The following is a 24,430-nucleotide window of genomic DNA, read 5'->3' on the forward strand; positions in this document are numbered from 1 at the left end:
TTTAACTTTAATGTTTCCCTCTCTGATGATACCTTACTATGGGCATTTATAAATCCTCATGTCTTTCCCATCTAAAACTAAACCCACCCACTCACTCTCTCATTGCTCATCGCCCTACAGTTACTATTCTATCTCTCATATTATATTATAGTCCCATTTTTTCAAGTCCTTTCTTCAAATAACTCCATGTGGCTCATGTTTCACTTTCCCCAGAGTCTCATCTCTAACTAGAGGCTCTCTCTGCGCTTCATATATAACAACACTCACTTCTCTAGCTCTGACATTTCCTAACCCCATCACAATCTGATAATGTGGGCAAGGCACTATGCTAAGGTCATGACAGCCATAGGATGAGTGAAGAAAGTGACACGTAAAAGGCTAACTTGTCAAAGGTCACAAAATTAGATAAATATAGGTGTCAGAATTGAATATCAGATAAGCTCATGATATCACAAAGTTGAGGGAGGACAAATCTAAAACCTACCTTCTAAAAAACTAAATAAATAAATAAATAAACAAACAAACAAACAAATAAAAATAAAACCTACCTTCTTTTCTCTTCAAAGAGAAGACAAAGTCATCCACTAAGAATAAAAGAAAGGCAATGAGACAGGAAATTTGAGGTGAATAAGGCCTAAAATAATTCCAGGAAAGTATTAAAGAACTACTAGGCACAATTAAGGACCCAGATGAATCAGAAACTACGGATTTATGGGAACCATGACCCATATGATTTTTCCTCTGAAATACAAGTGAAAAGGCAAATTAAGGCATACAGTTAGAATAATGGTTTTCAACAAAAAAGGATAGGACAGACAATTTTGTCCCTTTGCGAAATGTGGCAATATCAGGAGACAATCTGGTTGTCACAATATACAGGAAAGAGCTTGCTACTGGCCTCTACCAGATGCTGTTACAATCTGACAATACACAAGACAGCCTCCTACCACAAAGAATTACCTGGTCCAAAGCATTAACAGGTGTGAAACTCTGGAATAGAACAATCCAGGTTGGGAGATTTTCTAGGCACATGAACAGAAAGGCAACAAGACAAGGAAACTAAAGACAGCTGACTGGTTAAGGGGACAGATTCTGAAGGTACGTAAAGGAAAATTTTAGTCTGTGAGAGGCCTTGGAGAGCATCACCAATGAGAAAGGCAAAATGGCCTCTATCTGAAATACCTGAATGGGAGACATGTCACAATGAGAGGACATTCCTATTGGGCAAGTGCAGAGGTTGGAAAATCTAAAGTGCACCAAGGAGACAGATGGTTAGCCTAGAAAAGGCAGTGATGGATAATAAGGTCAGAAGTTCTCAAGCCAATCTATGAAGTCCTTCTATGCCAGACTGCTGGCCAAGAAATCTACTGATGTTTTTAAAAAGGAAATAGCAAAGATGGGAATAATAGTTCAGGAAGACAGATCTAGAAAGGCAAGCATTTGAGATTAATTAGGGCAGGAGACGAAGAAACTATTTATTAAATTACTATAGTTATGTAGGAATAATGTGATAAAGGCTTTGACACTCTTCGACCTTGAATAAGAAAGGAGATAAAACTATCATTTATCGTGAATCTGTGTGAAACCAGCAGGATTTTAGTATACATCAAATTCATCATGCCATTTATTCCTCACTTATAATTTAGAAAAGATATATTATTCCCATTTTACAGACGACATGGAGAGGTGAAAGGAAGTGCATATGGTCATAGAGCATGGATGACAGAACTAGGATTCACTCCACAATGACCTAATTCCAAAATTCTACTTTTAGGAACTGGTATAATAGAAAGTATAACTTTTTTTCTTTTTTAAAGAGAGTGCTGGAAATGGGTTTGTATGTTTGCATACATTTATTTGATAATCTTAGTACTCTATAGTCAGAGCATGAATTCATATACATGAACATTTCTTTAAATGGACAGAAGGCCCTCCTAGTATGCCCTGCTTTCAAACCACAAAGTGGGGATCCATCAGACCAGAAGAGTAGTCCAGGTGCATCCTCCTTAGAGCCAAGAAAACAGCATTTTTAAATGGCATTTTAAGCAATAATGTTCTAAAGCTACCTCAAATTAAGGCTTCGGGAAAGAACTATGGTGCCTAAAAGAAAATATAAAATGCACATTAGAAAAAAAAGAGGTAACTATCCTAACATTTCCATGAAAAGCCATTAAGCCCAGCTTCTTTTCAAAATGGGTTGAAAGTGAATCTTAAAAAAAAAAAAAAAAAAAAAACACAAAAAACACAGCTGTCCTGTATTTAAAGGCAATACTAACACTACAGTAGGAACACATTCTCGGAGGTGATCACAACCATTTAATTAGGACAGCAGTAAACAGAGAAAATAGGAAAAGAGTTTTATATAACCTACTTTACGTGAATAAGTTGGGATTAACTATTCTTTTCCCATCATTTGATAACTAAAGATACATTACAGTTATGCTATAAAATAGTTTATGTTGTGGGAAGCTGAGAAAGTGGATTGGGTGTTTTAGGGGAGGTCGAGGGGGCTTTAGAGCATTGGTAACATGCTGTTTCTTACTCTAGGCACTGCTTATATGAGTGTGTTCAGTTGTGAAAATTCATTGAGATACATATTTAACATATATACTCTTTTCTGTGTGTATAGTGTGCTTCAATAAAAAAAAAAATTGTAGTTGCTGCAAAAAACTATGTGTGAGGAACCTGACAGATAGATGGAAGGTATATCATATTCAATTCCTTAAAAATAAAAGAAAATAAAGATGTAGTGGAAATAACTGAATAAGAGAATGAGAAGGATAGAAGGCTGTGATCAGTGTGGGATCAAATTCATGATTTTAGAGCTGGAAGATTCAAGGTAACTTACAGGACTACCATTTGTCCTTACAAACAAAGTGGAAGAAATAAAGCAGAAATAAAAGTTGCTAGAGATGAGGTCAAGGAAATGAGAAACTATGTTGTTGGATATGCCACACAAAGACAAAGTGGTGGCAAGAATAGAAGGCAAGAAGTGAATGAACTTTATTCATCAGGGAATGGAGATTCACAACTGGAATGAAGGAGGAAGCAGTATGCCTGGGGGACATGAACCTCAAGAACCAGGGTTTGCCACAAGAGGAACATGAAGAATGTTCTGGAAACAGCACTGGGCATTGAGGATTTGACACTATGCCTTATGACCCTGAAAAAAAAGCATAAGAAGAACTGAAAGCCAAATTTTCAGTTAGGCAAGGTGATGATGATCAAGAAGCCATTAGTGTTTCCCAAAAGAATAACATCTTAAAGAATTTATCAAAACTTAACCATGTAAATCAAAGGAGGACTGGAAAAAGATAAGCTAATACTTATAATTAGAATAAACATTTTTTTTCCTCTAGAAGCAGGCTGAATTTTTTTGGTAATACACTTCTTTATGGCTCTCTGCTAAATAAACTAGGCTACCAAATATAATGAAATAGTCAAACTCCCCTACCATTTTAAAAGCATCTAGATAATTTGCAGTATATTCTATATTAAATATGACAAAAGACGCCTGACTTTTATAGTAAAATATATTTTGAGCATTCCACAAAACAGTTTAAAGATTACTTACATGCAACTTTGGGGACTGAATTCAACCTGGTCATTCTCTTTAGGCCAAGGATCATGATTATGTTAGAGTGATCAAAAAGATAAAAAAAAAAAAAAAAAGGCACCTGGGTGGCTCAGTAGTTGAATGTCTGCCTTTGGCTCGGGTTCTGATCCCGGGATCCTGGAATCGAATCCCATATCAGGCTCCCTCTGGGGAGCCTGCTTCTCCCCTCTGCCTATCTCTCTGTCTCTCATGGACAAATAAATAAAATCTCAAAAAAAAAAAAAAAAAAAAGGATAAAAAAGATAAAAGTTAACAACAAAAAAGGATATAAACCTCATACAAAGAATATAACCAACACAAAACCATAAAAAAAATCCCTAATTATAAGCCTACCTTACCATATAAAGACATCCTACGCAACAGAAAAGTCAGTAACAGACAAATAAATATATTGGTCTCATTTTCTTTTTACCTGAAACCTGGGATTCTCTCCTAAGATTAAAGTTAAATACAAAACTGATTAAATAAAACCAATTTTCCAAAGTGCTTTTAATGTCCTGGTTTCAGGGCAGCCCGGGTGGCTCAGCAGTTTAGCGCTGCCTTCAGCCCAGGGCCTGATCCTGGAGACCCGGGATCGAGTCTCATGTCGGGTTCCCTGCATGGAGCTTGCTTCTCCCTCTGCCTTTGTCTCTGCCTCTCTCTGTGTGTCTCTCATGAATAAATAAACAAAATCTTAAAAAAAAAAATTCTAATGTCCTAGTTTCAAAAGTGATTTTTTAAAAGATTTTTTGATTTGAGAGAGAACACAAACAGGTTGAGGGGCAGAAGGAGAAGCAGACTCGCCACTCAGCAGTGAGCCAGACACAGAGCTCAATTCTGGGACTCTGTAATCATGAACTGAGCCAGCCAGGTACCCCTCAAAAGTAATTTTTAAAAACATTTAATAATAACACAAAAGATAAAAATTTAGATGAACAAAACTGCCTAAAGTACTGAAAAAACAATTTGCTCAACTACTTTTCTTAACTATTCCTCTGGAAGAAATTCCCAAAAACAGGTAACAAGTGACTCACAGTAGACAAGGAGAAACACATTTTACTGTTTGGTGCAAAAAATTTTTATATCGTCTTTTATTTATTTTTTATGTCTCCATCTCACTGATTTTCCCTTTTCTTTCTATTCTATTTTGTTTTTCAGTTTTTACATAATATGCCTTGTCAAAAATATAATTTTATTTTTTTAATATTTTTATTTTAGACTTTTTAAATCAATTAACATATATTAGTTTGAGACAGAGTTTAGTGATTCATCAGTTGTATACAACACCCAGTGCTCATTATATCAAGTGCCCTCCTTAATGTCCATTATCCTAAAATGTAATTGTAAATAAAAGTTATTTAAAAACTATTAATAAGCTTAAAACTGTAATTATGAGAAACCATGGACAGAACAACCAAAAAGAACAAAAATTAAACTGAAAAAAACTAAAGACAAACCATGTCTTTTCTGAAACAACCAGTAATAACTGGTTGAGTTTAACAAAGTTTGGACCTGAAGGACACCTGGGTGGCACAGTAGGTTAAGCATTCTACTCTTGGTTTCGGCTCAGGTCATGATGATCTCAGGGTCATGGAATGGAGCTCCATGCAGGGCTTTGCATTCAGCGCAGAACCTGCTTGAGATTCTCTCTCCTCTCTCTACCCCTAATGCTGTGCTCTCTCTAAAATAAATAAATAAATAAATAAATAAATAAATAAATAAATAAATAAATAAATTTTTAAAAAAGTGTATGGAATTAAAATTTTAGAGTTTTTAATAAATGACTGGTTTCCTGACCAATCTGAGGAAGAGAGAGTTTCAGAGGTCCTCCATCCCTAGGTCCAGTGCACATGCACACCGAGGTGATCTTCCCCTGGGGTCTCAGGTAGCACTGAAGGTTTTCTCAGATGCACTGAGCAGGAGTCTGCTGAGGAAAACAGCCAGACAGGGCCCTAGGCCCTCTCAGACCACTGTTCCCTCCTTTTCCACGACTATCCCTCAAATGGGCCAAGCTGCCTCCAACTCTTGAGCCTTGCATTGATGCTCCCTTTATTGGAATGCACTTTCCCAGGCTCTCGACCTGATGGGCTGTCAATCTTCAAGCTTCAGCTAAAATGCCACCTCTTCAAGAAGGTCTTATCAGATACCCTCACCTAAAGTGACCTCCCCAGTTACTCTTCCTTTCTCACCCCCTTTATTCCCTTCATAGCACTAAGCATAACCTATAATTGCTTATTTACTAGCTCATATTTGTCTTATTAACAAGAATGGAAACTTCATTTGGGGAAGGACCTCATCTTGTTTAATCACCAATTTCTGGGATAGTAGCTTCATAAACATTTTGGTTGAGTACATGAATACAGAAGGTACTGATAACAACAACAATAGTGATAGTAATAATAGCTAACATTTACTGAGCACGCATCATCTGCCAGGTACTCTACAGAGAAATTACAGATAAAGTGTACCAACCTTAGAAATAACAAGACTGAGATACTGAACTATTAAGTTACTTTGCCCAAAAGTCACACAACTTAGTGTATGGGCCTCTCCACAGGACAACCCCAAAGTTGGCAGGGAGGAACCAACTCATTAGATGGAGAAAACTGGAATTTTTCTTTTTTAACTCCTCTACTTCCTTCTTTCCTCTTGCCTTTCTCATCTTGTTTTATTATTATAGTTCTTCTTATCAATACCTTTCTTCCCCACACCCAATTATTTTAAATTACTGACCCTTTTCTCTGTTTAATCTGATTAAAAATAATTTCATAGTATACTTTAAAATATATTTTTTTAAGATTTTATTTATTTATTCATGAGAGACGCAGAGAGAGAAGCAGGTCCATGCAGGGAGCCAGATGTGGGACTCGATCCAGGGACTCCAGAATCACGCCGTGGGCCAGAGGTAGACCCTTAAGCGCTGAGCCACCCAGGCATCCCTGATATATAGTATTTTAATATAAGGTCACTAGTATTCACTAAAATATTATACAAAGATCTACAGTTTTATTTTTTAGTAAGAAGTAATCTGCACCAATACTCTTGACCCTCCTTTTCTTACACAGTGACTCTCATATACAGCAATCAGTGTGGTTGTGGACTGTTTAGAATAAACAGGAAAGAATAAGAAAAGGAGAGGCTTCCTTTCCTTTCCTCTCCTTTCTCTTGGTCTCCTAAGAAGGTGAATATGAATATAAATACTGTGCAAGCCTACCTTAAGGAGCCCCTTCGTTACTGTGTCTGAAAATTTGCTTTGGAGTACAACTTTAAATTTATGTCTTGGTACTACTCTATTTCACACTGTAACCACAGAATCTTTCATGGTTGTTCCCATATTGGCTTAGAGCTACAACACTCCTCAGGGGAAAAAGCCAAATTTGGGCTCCAGACTCTTTCCAGACAAATAAGGCAACTTTCAGAGCACTTTCTAAGCAGCTGGATCAGATAGCTGCCACAACACTTCTATGAGAGTCCCAAGAGGGAGTTTTCTTGCCAGCCTCAGAAACAGTTATTTGTCACCACAAAAGATAATTCATTCTAAACTAAAAAAGAAAAAGAAAATCCAATCTAGCAGAAATTCCTTGCCCTTATAGAGAATTTATTTTTAAATAACACAGAATAATTATCACTTTTTCTTTGAAAGGCAAGCTAAATCTCCAAATAAAAAGGCTTCTTCTAAAAAAAAAAAAAGGCTTCTTCTGACATGAACAAGTATGACAAAATTAATGAGAAGAAAACTTCTAATATATAATAAAGACTTAAAAGATCATTTTTAAAAAGCTAATTTATAATCATTAAAAGTGTAAGAAAAAGAAAACAAATCATACTTTTATATATCAAGCTCAAGGTAGGAAATCCAAAATGAAGTTGGGCAGGGGGTGATGATCAAGGCAATTGAAAATAACCCAAATAACCTACCACAGTCTGAAAAACCACAATATTAAAGTCTTCACTTTATTTTAGCTGTGAAGCTCTGACTAAAATATAAGTCTAGATAACAGCTGCATCTTTAAGAGAAATGTCAGATGAAAAAGTGTTAGCTTTCTATTTAAAGGGGAAAAAATATGATCTTAAATCATCTGGATTTCTTCAATTTCTTTCTCTTTTGTTTATCTTTTTCCTGATCTTCTTTTTCTTAATATCATTCCTAATTCTAAAAAATTCGCTGGGTATGGAGACCTAATGAAATTATGTATTTATAGCAGAAAAATTTAAACACAGAACTATTAAAATATGGATTGAGACATATGTATGAATCATAGGCCATTTTTAAGTAGACAAACAAAACATATAATTTCTCAAAGTACAGATAATATTAAGATAATAAATTCAATAGCACCTAAAAGAGAAAGCACAAATGTTTTGCTTTCACGTGTAAATTAATTTATGGGTTAGCCATTTTCACAGACCACACAAATGGCCACCAGAAACTGAGGTAGTAAAATCATATAAAGGTAGAAACAGGCTGGTAAAATTAGAAGGTTCTCAAAATACTTTAAGAATGTTTTCTTTCCAGGGCACCTGGGTGGCTCAGTCAGTTAAGCGTCTGAAGCAACTTAGGTCATGATCCTAGAGTCCAAGAATCGAGCCCCATGTTGGGCTCCCTGCTCAGCAGGGAATCTGCTTCTCCCTCTCCTTCTGCCCCTCCCCCTACTCATGCTCCATCTCTTGCTCGCTCACTGTATCTCAAATAAATAAAATCTTCTAAAAAATTAAAAATATAAAAATTAAAGTTAAAAAAGTGTTTCTTTCTAACCCAAACCTCCAGATCATATTCCAAAAACCAAACCAAAACAAAACAAACAAAAAAATAGAGTGAGAAATCAGGAAGCCTTCTCTTCCTGCAGCTGGTGAGAAACAAGGGTATATAATATCTAGGTATCCTGACTTTGAGTTACTTACAAAACATGAAGTTATTAATACATAGTAAAGTATTAGAAAGATCCATTATAAAATAAGTTTCTAGGTTCCAGAAGTACTGAAAATACTGTAAATTAAAAATCATATATTCATTTTGTACAAGCAAACAAGGGTATCTGGATGGTGCAGTTGGTTAACCAACCAACTCTTTAGTTTTGGCTAAGGTCATGATCTCAGGGTCGTGGGATTGAGCCTTGCTCAGCACAGAATCTGCTGGAGATTCTCTCTCCTTCTGCCTTTCCCCCACCCCTACTCGCTCTTGTACTCTCTCCCCATACCCCAAAATAAATAAATCTTTAAGAAAAAAAGAAGCAAACATATTAAAATGAACTTCCTTTGATATTCTGGGAAGGAATCATAACAACTGATACTAAATAATTGAAAAAATTGAGTTTTAAGATTTCACGATCATAGGTGTGAAGAAATAGGCACTACTGTCCTGTTGGTAGAAGCTATAAACTGCTATAACTTTTTCTGATGGTGATTTGGCAGTCTCTATAACAAAGGTTAAAATGTACATATTCTTGAACTCTGTAACTTCCCTTCTAAGACTCTTGTCCCACCACAAAACAAATGCACAATAATATACACACAGTGATATTTCTTACAGTATTACCATATAATTACTCAAAGAGAAAACCTGAAGACAGACAAAATGTCAAATTTCCAGTGAAGCAAAATGAGTCTCATCTTGGTCAGGTCACTGGTGGGAAAACAGAAGCATATAAAATGTATGACCTAAATAAATAGACTCTTGAAACTATCTCTGCTTTACTTTATTCCTCAAAGCTAAGATCAAGTGTTGTCACTGGAGGAAGTCTTCCTTGACACCCCCCTTTCCTTTATGTGAAGCAACCCTCTTACATGCTTCCACACCAAAAACCAAACATTTTTTAGCATTTGTAACATCATGTCTAGTTATTATTAACAATGACAAGGATCTATTTGTCCAGTATGAAACATAGGGCCTATGCATTAAAAACAACAACAAAAATGTATTTCCTAAATCTGTTCACTAAAAAAACAAATAGTAATGAGTACTCCTAACACCCAGATTGTGGTCTCTAAGTATCAATGTTCTTTAAGCAAAAGCCTATTTCCTGGTCTGTGTCAACACATTTACAAGATGATCCTGGGATATCCTGCAGCAAAAAAAGAAATCAAAGACTACGAGGGTGGGATCTCTGGGTGGCGCAGCGGTTTGGCGCCTGCCTTTGGCCCAGGGCGCGATCCTGGAGACCTGGGATCGAATCCCACATCGGGCTCCCGGTGCATGGAGCCTGCTTCTCCCTCTGCCTGTGTCTCTGCCTTTCTCTCTCTCTCTCTCTCTCTGTGTGACTATCATAAAAAAAAAAAAAAAAAAGACTACGAGGGTCATGTCAAGAAGACACAATAGACAACTTGAAGAAACTTTGGCCAATTTGAGCATTAATGCAGTAATGGGCTAAAACATAATATATCTCTAAATCCATAAATATTTTAAAATATTAATCTAAATCTTCATTAAATTAATTCATTAATATCAATCTAAGATTAATTCATTTACAATCTTTGGAGGATCCCAAGGAATCAATTCATTCATTTGAAAATTGATAAGTAAAAGGAAATACTTAAGCATCTATCCTCCATATTTAAATTTTATCCCAGGGTAATAAGTTATAAAATATAAGGAAGAAATAACTTTTAAAAAGAATATCATTTTGCAACACCTAGTGAATTAATGGATGTAATCCATCAATGGCTGCTAACATACATTAAATGCCTCTTAATGGAAAGACACATACAATCTTTGAGATACTTGGGCCAAGAAAACCTCAGACCTGAATTTGATCAAGCCTCTAAATCCAACGACCGATTTATAGGTAACACAAGAGCAGAGGAATGTGTTAAATGACCATGGGTATGCAATCAACAGAATTAAGACTGAAGGAAACTCTCCAAAATAAAGAACCTAATTTCTTCAACAAAAAGTACAAAGGAATGAGGGCAGAAGAGATGAGAAATTTAGAGATTAAAAACTTTAAGAGACAGGATACTGTACAGATTCAAGAAAATAGACTACATTTTTAAAAGGCAAAAATATATATAATTGGGGAAATGTGAAGACTAGATGAGATTAAGAAATTGATTTTCTTTTAAAGATTTTATTTACTTAGTTATTCATGAAAGACAGAGAGAGAGAGAGAGAGAGAGAGAGAGAGGCAGTGACATAGGCAGAGGAAAAACAGGCTTTCCACAGGGAGCCTGATGTGGGATTCAATCCCAGGACCCTGGGATCATGACCTGAGCCAAAGGCAGATGCTCAACCACTGAGACACACCTAGGCACCCAAGAAATTCTGATTTTGTTTTGGTTCTTTGGGAAGAGAAGGGGAGTGGTGCGTTGGTTATGAAGGGAAGGAAGAAAGGAAGAGGAATGAAGGTAAGGAAGGCCGGCCTTATCTCCTAGAGAGATTTACTGACAAATTCACAGATTAATTGGTGTGACTTGCTTCAAAATCATCTCAGGCAAGATAGGCGTTGGTGAAAATAATAAATCAGTCCTGGCCATGTGTTCATAACTGCTGAAATTAGTTACTGAATACAAGGGGATTCCTTATTGTCTCTACTTTTCTATATATCCAAATTTTCCAGAATGAAAACTTAAAAAAAAAAAAAATGCTGCAAGGTCTGAGATGTGAGAAGTATACTGGTAGCAGGGAGGGAAGGGCATAAGAGGACAAATTGATTTAAAAGTATGGGGAGAGGAGGACACAGAGTAAAACAATACAGTGGTTCTCAAACTTTAGTATTTATCAAAATGACTTCAGACAGACTTCTAGCCCACAGCCATGGAGCCTGAGAATTTCTAGCAACTTCCCATGTGACGCTAATGCTGTTGGTCCCAGGACCATTTTGAGAAGTGCTATAATAACAGATAGCTGAGCTGGGAAGCACAGTATTTATGGTGGGACTGGCCTGACTTGAGACCCTTTCTACTTTCACTACAGTGAGCTGCATCTCAGAATTTTCAAGTCAGGAAATAACTGTCTAAAGTACATGACACCCAGAAGATAATCAAATAAAAAGCTCTTTTGATGCCTGCTATAGCAGGAAAGGGGTATCAGAAAAATTGGGTAGGTAGGATAAAAATAGGTTTGGTTCAATTTTCTTTCTGGTTCAACTTCCCAAGTGACAGGGTAACAAAGTGCCTGGAGAGGAGGATGAGCTTCTAGTATGATGAGCTGTCAGGAGAGGAATGGGACTGGTCAAAAGATTGCTCCCAGAAGTTTTAAGAAGAAAGAGAAGTAAGTCTTTTCCCTGATAAGTCATCTCTTACATAAATTACATCACATGTAACACACTTGATAGATCGCTCACCCCCACCCTCATCCTCTTGCATGGGTCTTTGGCTCACTTCTAGAAACTGTTGGTTAAAGTCTGCAATCTCTTAAACTTAGTGCTCGAATTCAAAAGACATGGTGTTTCACCAGCTTCACCTCCATCTTTCTTTTCTTTCCTCCATAAGTTCCATTATTTTCTTCTGAGGTGTGATAATCTGAATTTCTGTTCCCAATTATCGGTGCCTCCTTCCATGTATAAGAAGGCTCTATATTCCCATATAATGCCATGTGACTACCTGTAGTGAGACTGTATTTCCCTTCCCAATTGTTAGGTTTGCCATAGGACTTTTCTAAACCAAATACTGCGAGCAGAAATGTGACATTTGCCAGATCTGAGCAAAGGCTTTTAACGCATGTTTCCACTAGTTTTGTTGCTTTTACCTTCAGTTATAAGAATAGCATATCCCAAATACAGGTTGTTCCTTCAGCCTGAATTCTGGAATGAAAAGACAGAACAGAGCCCCAGACAACTGCAACTAACATGTAACATAAGAAACAAACCTTTATTATTGTTAACTATTGAGATTTTGAAGTTATTTGTTATTGCAGTAAACCTAGCAGAAGTTAACTAATATATGGGAATAATAGGGATAGAGAATTTTTAAATATATGCAAAAAATTTTTCTAAAAGTAGCACCCAACTTCTTTTCCTTTAGAACTTGGTTATTTTACTCTTCCTTGGCGCTGCCTGTGGAGGTGGTAGCCATCTGTTACTGGGCATAATGGCTGCCCTCAGATCTTTGGTGAGGCCCAAGATTGTTAAAAAGAGGACCAGGAAGTTCATCTGGCACCAGTCAGACCATTCTGTCAAAATTAAGCGCAACTGGCAGGAACCCAAAGGCAGTGACAATAGGGTACACAGAAGATTCAAAGGCCAGATCTTGATATCCAACATTGGTTACAGATACAACAAGAAAACATGGGACAGGCTGCCCAGTGGCTTCCGGAAGCTCCTTGTCAATAATGTCAAGGAGCTTGAAGTGTTGCTGTACAGAGCTTGCTAACAATCTCTCCTCCAAGAACCGCAAGGCCATTGTACAAAGAGCAGCCTAGCTGGCCATCAGAGTTACCAATCCCAAAGCCAGGCTGTACAGCAAAGAAAACAAACAGACTTATGTGCACGTCATATTTCTGTTAACAAAACCATAAAACTACAAAAAAAAAACTTGGTTATTTTACTTTATAAAAATAATAATTTCCCTAATGAAAATATAAAAAAACCTGTAGATTGCATGTTCATAGCAGCATTATTCATAATGACTCCAAATTGGAAACAATTAGATGCCCATCAACTCATAAATGGATTAAATAAAATGTTGTATATAGCCTTACAAAAGGATTTTATTCATCAATAAAAATGAATAAAGTACTGATACATGCTACAAATGATGAACTTCAAAAACATTTTGGTAAGTGAAAAAAGTCGGTTAAAAAAAACCCTACATATTATATAATTCCATTTATGTGAATGGAAAGTGACTGCTAACATGTATAGAGTTCCTTTGGGAGATGATTTGGATTTTGTTTTTTTAGTTTGGATGTTTTAAAACTGATTGTGATGACAGCTGTACAGCTCTGTGAATACACTAAAAACCACAGAATCATATGCTTTAATTGAGTAAATTATGTGGTATGTGAATTATACTTTAACAAAGTTCTCATTTTTAAGTCTCTAAATGGTTTAAAAACGATAAATCACTATAAAAGAAATAAGTCAATTTTCTACTCCAAAGTTGTACAAGTTTTCTTTGTAAACTGAGAGAACAGCACTGGAATAACAACCTAACTAAAAAGTACCTAGGAAAGAGGTAAGAAAGTAGCATATTTTAGAAAAACCTCAGAATAAAAGCTTAGAGAAATTTTTAAAAAATGATTCTAACTGTAACCTTCAGATGATATGGATTCAAAAAACTGAGGCCTTCAGAAAAACAAAGCAACCCTAAAACCTGTTAAATATCAAAACAACCAATCACTCTGCGTGGTCCTGTACAAAGGTACAGAAAATCGTTCTTACTCTTGGAAAGAGATCAGTTAATAAATATGTACTGAGTATAGCGGGCTTTAAGGTACATAAAGGTCATCTTCCAGACATTTGCAAATCCCCAAATTTGGAGATAAAATGATGGCACCTAATTTTGCCTATGCACTTGTTGGAAAAAAGAGCAGAAAGTCACCACATTCTCTAGGTAAAGTTCTCATCTCCACTAGACGAGTGACTCATTCCTTTCCACAAGATCCCCTAGCATGCAAAATTCTAATTTGTGTCTAAACAAAACTATAAAAATTACTACCTCCTGGGGCACCTGGGTGGTTCAGTTGGTTGGGTGTCTGCCTTCGGCACAGGTCATGGCACAGGTCCAGGGTCCTTCAATCAATCCCCAAGTCAGGCTCCCTGCTCAGCAGGGAGTCAGCTTCTCCCTATACCCCTCCCCACTGCTTGTGATCTCTCTCTCTCAAATGAGTAAGTAAAATCTTTTTTTTTAATATTTATTTATTTATGATAGACAGAGAGAGAGAGAGAGAGAGAGAGGCAGAGTGAGGGAGAAGCAGGCTCCATGCCAGGAGCCCGATGTGGGACTCGATCCCGGGGCTCCAGGATCGCGCCCTGGGCCAAAGGCAGGCGCCAAACCGCTGAGCCACCCAGGGATCCCCAGTAAAATCTTTAAAGAATAAAAATTACTACCTCCTGGACCTTCAGGTCTCAAGCAGCTGAAACAAATAGCTCAACTGAAGAAAGATATCTTTACATACAAAATACCAAGATAGGAAGAGTGGCAGATATATAGAACAACTATACCTTCTTCCTTTTCTCAAGTCCACAAACTAGTCAAGGAAACTAGGCAATCAAGTAATGGTATAAAATTGTCACTCAGTTTAGCAATAATAAAAAAAAATAGTAACATTTTGCATCAGACCCTATAATAAACACATTATAAACAACAGCTAATTTAATTCTGAGAAGACCCTAAGACAGGCCTTATCACCCCCTAGATTGGAAAGTACATGCCTAAAGATCACAGTCAGAGTGGTGAGGGCAGAATTCACATTGTGTCATTCACTTTAAAATCATCCCTTTTAATCAATGAGCTACATTGCTTAGTGACCTTTAAAGTATGTTGTCAATATTGGGATTAGAAGGCACACGGTGAAGAGAGGGGGAAGGAGAGTGAGAGTGAGAGAGAGAGAGAGACAGGAAAGTTATATGGTCTCTGAGATAAAAATATCACAAGCATACACTACAGAGGCATTGGGGGGAAAGGGCTAAAAGAGAGGAAGAGAGAGTTTTAAGCAGACTCAGAGCACAGCACATGAAGCTTGGGGCTCGATCCCACAACCCTAATCTGAGCCAAATCCAAAAGTCCCAGGCTCACTCGACTGTGCTACGCAGGCACTACAGTACACAAAAGGACTTTTAAACTTGTGTAAAATCTACAGGCAAGACTGATTAAATACCAATGTATTAATGTCAATTTTGGCCTTCATGTTAACTGAAAAAGACTTAAATTTAGATTAGTCTCAATAGCAAATGTATCATGGAAAAACAGCAATTCAGCCAGAGCTGGAAGGCAGGCTACACATGCAAACACTAAGAAAAAAATGGAAAAATCAAATCCACTAAAAACAAATTCAGGGGTGCCTGGGTGGCTCAGCCTGGGCATCTGCCTTCAGCCAGGGTCATGATTCCAGGGTCCTGGAATCAAGCCCCACATCAGGCTCTCTGCTCAGCAGGGAGTCTGTTTGTCCCTCTCCCTGTCCCCCTTGTACTCGCTCATGCACACTTGCACACGCACTCTGTCTCAAGAAAATAAATAAATAATTCAGGGTTAAATCTCAAGCCCTCAAGTACCTCAAGCCCTGTTCACTGAAATTTATAAATTCAAACTCCTGAAATATAGTTTATGACAGTTTTTGAAAAGCAAATTAATAAATAGATGTAAGATTGAAGGATGCAGGTTAAAATACCTCAGAAAACAACTGTTAAATAGAATCATTTAAGTGAAAGTCTGCACTCTGTATTTAAAATGTTTTGTGACATTTATAAATCATTTTTACCTATTTTAATGCTATCACTCAATGAACTTTACTACTTAACATTTAGTAGTCATTCCTGTACTTAAGACCATTTAAAATATTCCTATTAAGTAGAGTAGCATTAATTAGTCATATTTTAGGTTTAACTAGGGTTAAATAGAAATAACCCCTGAAAGGCCAGACATATAATTTATGTCCACAAGTAAATATTTAACCATCAAAGGTGATTTGGTAAAGAACTACCAACCTAGTTAACATAATGTATTTTAAAAATAAATAACACTTTCCCCCCTGGATAGCACTTTAGAATTCTAGCACATAAGAATCATTATACTCCTATGAGACAGATTTCATAATTCCCATTTTATGCATGAGGGTGAAAAGGCAAAAAACTGAGTAACTTGCCCAAGATTCTCAGTTAATAAGAGGTAGGGTCAGAGTCTGAACTCAGGTCTTGGCTCTTGGACCTGCTTGGACACTGTACCTTCATCAGAACACATGAGCCCATATTACCAGCTCACTTCAATGCTACCTTATAGGATGTTATGAATAGTTTATAACATTTTAGTTATAAAAATCAGAAAGCATGAAATTTAATTGTACAAGTTTTACACTACTTACAAAGATGTTGCAGAAGACAAAGAAGTGATTCACTGAAAAAGACTGAACCAAAGATACTGATGTTAATTGTGTGCTTTTATTTTAAAGTTAAAAAACTGGGGCACCTGGATGGCTCAGTTGGTTAAGCATCCTCGGTTCAGGCCATGATCTCATGGTTCATGAGACCTTGCCCCTCTTTGGGAGTCCCCTTGGGGATTCTCTCCTCTCCCTCTGCCCTTCCTCCCACTTGTACATGCTGCACACGTGCATGCACGCTAAAATAAATAAATCTTAAAAAAAAAATAAAGTTATAAAACTGTCACACTTTCTAGCTCTTTCTCCCTATACTTACTCTTAGAAGGTACTAAATCTAAGATTCTTTTCAAGGTAAAATACAAATCAAAATCACAATGAGATACCACTTCACACCAGGGAGAATGGGGAAAATTAACAAGGCAGGAAACCACAAATGTTGGAGAGGATGCAGAGAAAAGGGAACCCTCTTGCACTGTTGGTGGGAATGTGAACTGGTGCAGCCACTCTGGAAAACTGTGTGGAGGTTCCTCAAAGAGTTAAAAATAGATCTGCCTTACAACCCAGCAATTGCACTGCTGGGGATTTACCCCAAAGGTACAGATGTAGTGAAATGCCGGGACACCTGCACCCTGATGTTTCTAGCAGCAATGTCCACAATAGCCAAACAGTGGCAGGAGCCTCGGAGTCCACTGAAAGACGAATGGATAAAGAAGATTTGGTATATGTATACAATGGAATATTACTCAGCCATTAGAAATGACAAATACCCATCATTTGCTTCGACGTGGATGGAACTGGAGGGTATTATACTGAGTGAAGTAAGTCAGTCGGAGAAGGACAAACATTATATGGTGTCATTCATTTGGGGAATATAAATAATAGTGAAAGGGAATAGAAGGGAAGGGAGAAGAAATGGGTAGGAAATATCAGAAAGGGAGACAGAACATGGAAGACTCCTAACTGGGAAACGAACTAGGGGTGGTGGAAGGGGAGGAGGGTGGGGGGTGGGGGGAACTGGTTGGAGGGCACTGAGGGGGGCACTTGACGGGATGAGCACTGGGTGTTATTCTGTATGTTGGCAAATTGAACACCAATAAAAAATAAATTATTAAAAAAATTATTTTCTAAAGAATAGTACCACTGGGATGCCTGGGTGGCTCAGCAGTTGAGCATCTGCCTTTGGCTCAGGGTGTGATCCCGGTCACAGGATCAAGTCCCACACCGGGCTCCCTGTAAGGAGCCTGCTTCTCCCTGTGTCTCTGCCTCTCTCTCTGTGTGTCTCTCATGAATAAAAAATAATTTTTTTTTTAAAAAGAATAGTACCACTATTTCTGCCACGTGATTCTTTTATGCTAACTCCAGCAAAATCACCATGAGAACAAACTAGTGGTAGCACTAAGAAGAAAAGGGAAAGACGGGAGGAGGCAGGGAGAGGGGAAAGACTCAAAATCCAGCCAAATTCACCACTAATCTTTTCCTAAAATTAGTAAATAAGACCAAACTATAACTTCAGAGGGAAACAGTCTTCCTTCTATGTTAAAGTAACATGCCAATGGCTACCAAAGAAGTATACTTTATTCATTCATGTACAGATATCTTCATAGTGATTCCAATTGAAATGTATTGCAATACAATGGAGTGCATGAAAGACACTCAAGGTCAGAAGCATTTTTACAAATTTTGCCAATTTGCACATTTTACCCCTCTATCTTCTTACTTTGACATAAGGTGACCTCTAAAATATCACCAGCAGCTCATTATGTCACCTTAGTAAACCATTTATTATTGAGGTTGAAGCCTGTTTCCTCTCATCCTGTGCTTAGTAAATGGAGAACAGCTGGGTTGTTTTTTTTTCTTTTTTTGTATAGGATGGAGGCTTTAAAAACCTGCCAGCCCCTCCATTCTCCCTTCACCCACCCATAACTGCCAATATAATAAATTCTTTGCTCAACTCCATGTTTCTGAGAGTTAAAGGAGAAAGAATCAATTCTTGGGGATAAAAAGATCAAACTTTGAATCCAAAACCTACAATACAACTCCAGGAAATAGAGCTGCATACCTTCTAAATAGCAATAGCAATTATAAAAACAGAGTAATAGGGCCGCCTGAGTGGCTCACTCGCTTAAGCATCTGCCTTCAGCTGAGATCATGATCCCAATTCCTGGGACTAAGTACCACCAGAGTTGGGCTCCTTGCTCAGGGGGAGCCTGCTTCTCCCTCTGTCTGCTGTTCCCCTTGCTTGTGCTCTCTGTCTCTCTCTCTGACAAACAAACAAATAAATAAAAAAAAAGAATAAAAAAAACAGAATAATGGCTAATAATCATTGAGATTGTACATACTATGCATCAAGCAATATAATTTGCCAGTAATGAAAAAAAAAAAAAAAATTTGCCAGTAATGAAAGACACCTCAGGTGATTTTCAAAATAACTTCCTGAAGTAGATACTATTGTCATACTCATTTTGCGGATGGAGGAACGAAGTCTCACAGCAAAATAATGTATGCAAAATGGCAATGCTGTAAGTGACAAAGATTTGAAGTCAAAGGACCTGAGAAATAAACTTAGAGCTTCAATGGCCAAGCTACAAAGCTCTCAATCTGAAGGCCAAAGGTCATCTTTAATATTTAAAAAATCTAAATGAAACAACCATTCACCTACAAGTTAACTTAAAATTGTAGGGGTGCTTTTGCCTTTAGTTGAACTTATGTCAATTCAGTATGGGTAGCATATGCTGTTATAATTACAATTCTTGGTTAAAAATGGGGAAGCAAATTATAATAATGCCTTGAGGAAAAATATTTTTGTAATATGGAATTCACAGTGGAAAAACAATTTGATCCTCTGTGTGAAAATCTGGGGAGACAATGGACAAATGATCTCAATGATATGTGATGGATCTAGCAATATCCGATTCTCTGCCAAATAAATGCTCTACTCCAGAAATATGTCTGCTCCACCCTCACTCTGATCCCTCCCTCCTTCCCTCCAAATCTCACACTCATCACCCACCAGCTGCTTTCTATTATCACCAGCAGGCCTAGGAAACTCTGAGATTAGCTCTCAGTAGGATGAGCTGACTACAGGCAGCTGACATTGACTCAACATTCTTTTCTGTGAATCCTAGGCAATTCTCTCTCTCATTTACCTGGTTTCTTTCTCTCTTTTTTTTTTTTTTCCTGATTCTCCTGGTTACTTGCTGACTGACTTATTAACCTTTTGTTCAAACACTTCCTGGTGGTTGCTTAGTGCAGGTCCCTGAATCTGCATCCCAGCCCCGCTCTCTGGGATCTGGAGCATTCTGACTCCACCAGTATGCACATGTTTGTGTCTCACAAGTGCCCTGTTTTCCCCATTCTGCTTCCTTGTTAGTTCCACTTGAGCTGCTATAAGCCACACCCTACCAAATGATCACTATATTATAGCTGATTTGGGGTTGGGGCACAGTCCACAAAATGCTATGGGCAGCCTGTGAACAAGAAGTATAGTTATCACAGCCAGTGTATAAAATAATGACCTCTGTGCTGTATGGCTAGTTGCCCACTCAAAATCCTAAAGGATATTATACAGCTAACCTCACAACCTCCCCAACTCCAACTCCCTGAATAAAATAACTTACGACTCATTTCCTTGGAATCTTCTTAAGTTATTTTTATTTGCTATATTATGACATTATCAAATCATCAATAACTCTTAACTCTTTCTTATTCCCCATTTTACTGGCTTTGGGTACATTTGCTTATTCTTCAAGATATCCCTAGCCCTATGAGTTTTAAAACCTTGACTAGTTTGAATAGTCTCATAGCACTTAGTGTGGTCTCAAATGTTCATTCATTAAGACTTAATGTAGTCCAGAGGCAACTGGGTGGCTCAGTTGGTTAAGCGTATGCCTTTGGCTCAGGTCATGATCCCAGTATCCTGGAATATAGCACTGCATCGGGCTCCCCGATCTGCGGGGAGTCTGCTTCTCCCTCTGTGCTTCCCCCTGCTCATGTTCGTGCTCTCTCGCTCTCTCTCAAATAAATGTCTCTAAAAAAAAAAAAAAAAAAAAAAGGCTTAATATAGTCCAAAATATTTCAGTAAACATTTACTGTAGGTGCTGAGAATAAAATGGTGAAAACAGAACAATGTTTCTGCTCTAACAGACTTCCCGTTCTAAGTAGAGGAAGATACAAAACACAAGAACAGCAGCAGTATGAGTGGTACTGCAGAGAATCAGAATGATGAGCTGGGTTATTGGACTAATAAATGAATCTGAATAGCAGAAAGAAACCAATCCAGGGGGAAAGAGTTGCTCATTTCAGAAGTAGGGAACAGCAAATGCAAAGACCTGTTGATAGAAAGATGGCATGTTTATAGAAACAGAAAAAAAAAGGGCCAGTATGGCTGAGCTTTGCAGGCTAGGAGGAGAGTGTCAGGAGATGAAGTTGGAAGACAAGCACAGGCCAGCTCGCACAGGAATTTTAACCCACATGCAAGGAAAGCCACTGGAGGGGATTCTAGACAGTTAACAAATCCCTATCATCTGTGGACTAAAAAGGCCACTTTGGTTACTATGCAGGTCAAGAACAGAAATACGCAGCTCCATTACAAGTCTTGTAGTCCTGTAGCAGAGAGAGGTAGCAGAAATAGATCCAGAGATATTCAGAAAGTTAGGAAGTACAACTGACAAGATTTGATGGTATATTGGGTATAACAGGTGAGAAAAAGAAATCCTATGTTTTTGATGTGAGGAACTAGATGGAGAATGCTGTCTTTTAGTGAGACAGGGATGACAAGGCTAGAGAAGATGTTGGGTTTGATGAAGGGAAAAACCAAGTGTACAATTTAGTGAGATAGAGAAGGATACGGAAGGTGTTGGCTTGAAGAGGGAAATTAAAAGTGGAATTTTGGAGCTGGAGGGATACCATGGATCATTTACTTGACCCACTTTAGACTAGAAAACAGTTATTCAAGCTTGCCAAAAATGACAAAGTACCAATACATTCTAGAAGACACATTACCTCAGTTTACCAAATGTTCTTAACCTTTTTGTGCCATAGACCCCACTAATAGTCTGATGAAGCATGGACTCAAAATAATGTTTTAGTTTAAAAAGAAATTTTAAGGGGATCCCCGGGTGGCTCAGCGGTTTAGCGCTTGCCTTCAGCTCAGGGCGTGATCCTGGAGTCTCGGGATCAAGTCCCGCATCAAGCTCCCTGCATGGAGCCTGCGTCTTGCTCTGCCTGTGTCTCTGCCATTCTGTGTCTCTCATGAATAAATAAATAAAATCTTTAAAAAATAAAATTAAATTAAAAAATTTTAAAAGATGAAATTCTAAAATAAACCCACTGTACCAAGATAATTACCAAAATAGTAAAAAAAAAAAAAAAAGTGATTTGTTAACACTATTTGTGCTTCCTTACCAATTCATTAAATAATAAGATCTCATAACCACCATAATTTCAGAGTAATTGTAGGTGGTATATGCAATACTACAAGATGTTTGCAGCAACTTTAATGTGATAGAAAAATGTGTGATTTCTATTGGCAAAAAGTTAAAAGTACTACTAACGTTACTGTGGTTTGTTTCTTACACTCATAACTGAAGGATAAGCTGAATTTCAGAAAAAGGTTAGTGAGGAAAAAATGTAATTTTTCACTAAGTTCATGGCCTCCTGAATTCTATCCAGGATCACCTAACTTGCAAAAGGTTAAGAGCCCTTGATTAACCTCCTGGTCATTTCTCCCCCAGATTAATATAATATCCTTGGGACCGATCACCCTGCCTTTAGTATTTCCTCAAATCTATCCTTCCATCTGATGAAAGATCACAAAGCTCAATCTACTGACAATACTCTCCTGCTTAATGTCATTATAAGTGTTCCACATAGTTTGTGGGACAGCATGGTGGTGATGGAGACACTCTCCAGAATCTGCTTCTTTAATACAGTACTTCAACTTGATGTCTACCATTGCACTGCACTTCTAAGATTTCCTGCCTGTGTTTTCTTCTCTCCCTTCTACTGGTACAAGACTACCAAAATATCATCCTTGAAAGCATCTGACTCCTCTCCCCCAAAAAGAGCAAGCTCTCTCTTTCCTATGAATTTCTTCAAAATCAGTAAGTTTTTGTTTGCACATTATCCTGAGCTGTGGTCATCATCTATATATACAATCTTTTTTCCCCACACATGACCGTAGGCTTTCCCCAACTCAGTGTTATCCAGCTGCAAAAGGCCATCTTGACTATTTGTGCTGGACTTCTACTAACCTAAAGATAGTATCTACTAACTCCATTTCAGTATTCACTCTATAAAGAGATTTCCTGAATTTCCTTATAGTAATTTTCTTAATAACCCTGTGAAGATAAGCAGCCTAAAGTACTACTCTAAAACCCTACAAAGATAGGCAATCTAGGATATTACCTTTATTTTGCAGATGAAGAAACATAAGTCAAGTGACATCAACTAATTTGCCCGGATCTAATTATTTAGCCCCAGGTTTCTTGGCGTAATGCTTGGTGTGAACTGAACTAATAAAGCCACTATGCCAGGCCTGAGACAGGTAAATAAAAAGCATGAGAGAACTTCTCTCAAGAATCTTTTCAACATAGTACCGCAGCACCAATATGACCCTATTAACAACAGGTTTTGTTATTTATTGTAATAACACAATTTCTATAATAAAAACATATCATAAAGTCAAACACTCCTTAATATTTAAAAATACAGCTGATTTCTTTTTATGCCATAATTTTTCTATTACATTATTCATATTACTCTAAATCTCTAAAACGAAAGCTTCTTATAAACACTAAATATGGGATGCCTGGGTGATTCAGCGGTTGAGCGTCTGCCTTCGGCTCAGGGTATGATCCCAGGATCTAGGATGGAGTCCCACATCAGGCTCCCTGCAAGTAGCCTGCTCTTCCCTCTGTTCCTCTCTCTCTCTCTCTCTCTCTCTCACTCTGTGTCTCTCATGAATAAATAAATCTTTTAAGAAAAAAATTTTAAAAACACTAAATATTACATAACTTAGTAGAGGCTATTTCTATCTATAGAAAAAGAAACTAATGACCTTTTTATAGATTTTATTTATTTATTTGACACAGAGAGAGAGAGCACAAGCAGGAAGAGCTACAGCGGGAGAGGGAAAAGAAGACTCCCCATTGAGCAGAGAGCCTGACTTTGTGGCTCTATCCCAGGAGCATGACCTGAGCTAAAGGCATAAATACTTAATGGACTGAGCCACCCAGGTGCCCCAATAATATTTTATTTTACTTATTTTAATTTTTTTAAAGATTTTATTTATTTATTTGACAGAGAGTGAGTGAGAGAGCACAAGCAGGAGGAGTGGCAGAGGGAGAGGAAGAAGCAGGCTCCCCACAGAGCAGGGAGCCCAATGCCAGGCTCCATCCCAGGACCGAAGGATCATGACCTAAGCTGAAGGCAGACACTGAACAGTCTGAGCCACCCAGGTGCTCCCCCCAATATTTTTTTTAAATTTTTATTTATTTATGATAGTCACAGAGAGAGAGAGAGAGAGAGAGAGAGAGAGAGGCAGAGACATAGGCAGAGAAAGAAGCAGGCTCCATGCACCGGGGGCCCGACATGGGATTCGATCCCAGGTCTCCAGGATCGCGCCCTGGGCTAAAGGCAGGCGCCAAACCGCTGCGCCACCCAGGGATCCCTCCCCCAATATTTTAAAAGACCTCTCAAGGATATACCAATTTAAAACCGTCAAACAAGAACTAAGAATTCTCCACATTTATCCTGCTAATGCATGTTTATTTTGATTGTTACTGAGATATTTTAATGCAATTTTCATGTATTATAACATGCCTAGATTATCAACAGTTCTCTTGAGAGATGTGAAACTTGTAGAA

General features: G+C 37.7%; 1 protein-coding gene and 1 pseudogene across 1 annotated transcript in view; one reads left to right on the top strand and one right to left on the bottom strand.

Moving 5' to 3' along the window:
* JMJD1C (jumonji domain containing 1C) overlaps positions 1 to 24,430 on the bottom strand; it is a 327,885-nt gene that overhangs the window by 282,291 nt on the left and 21,164 nt on the right. The gene's annotated exons all lie outside the window — the stretch shown is intronic.
* Positions 12,620 to 13,046, top strand: LOC144312024 (large ribosomal subunit protein eL32 pseudogene; annotated as a pseudogene).

This window comes from Canis aureus, chromosome 4, assembly GCF_053574225.1.
Source record: "Canis aureus isolate CA01 chromosome 4, VMU_Caureus_v.1.0, whole genome shotgun sequence".
NCBI classification, from domain to species: Eukaryota; Metazoa; Chordata; class Mammalia; order Carnivora; family Canidae; genus Canis; species Canis aureus.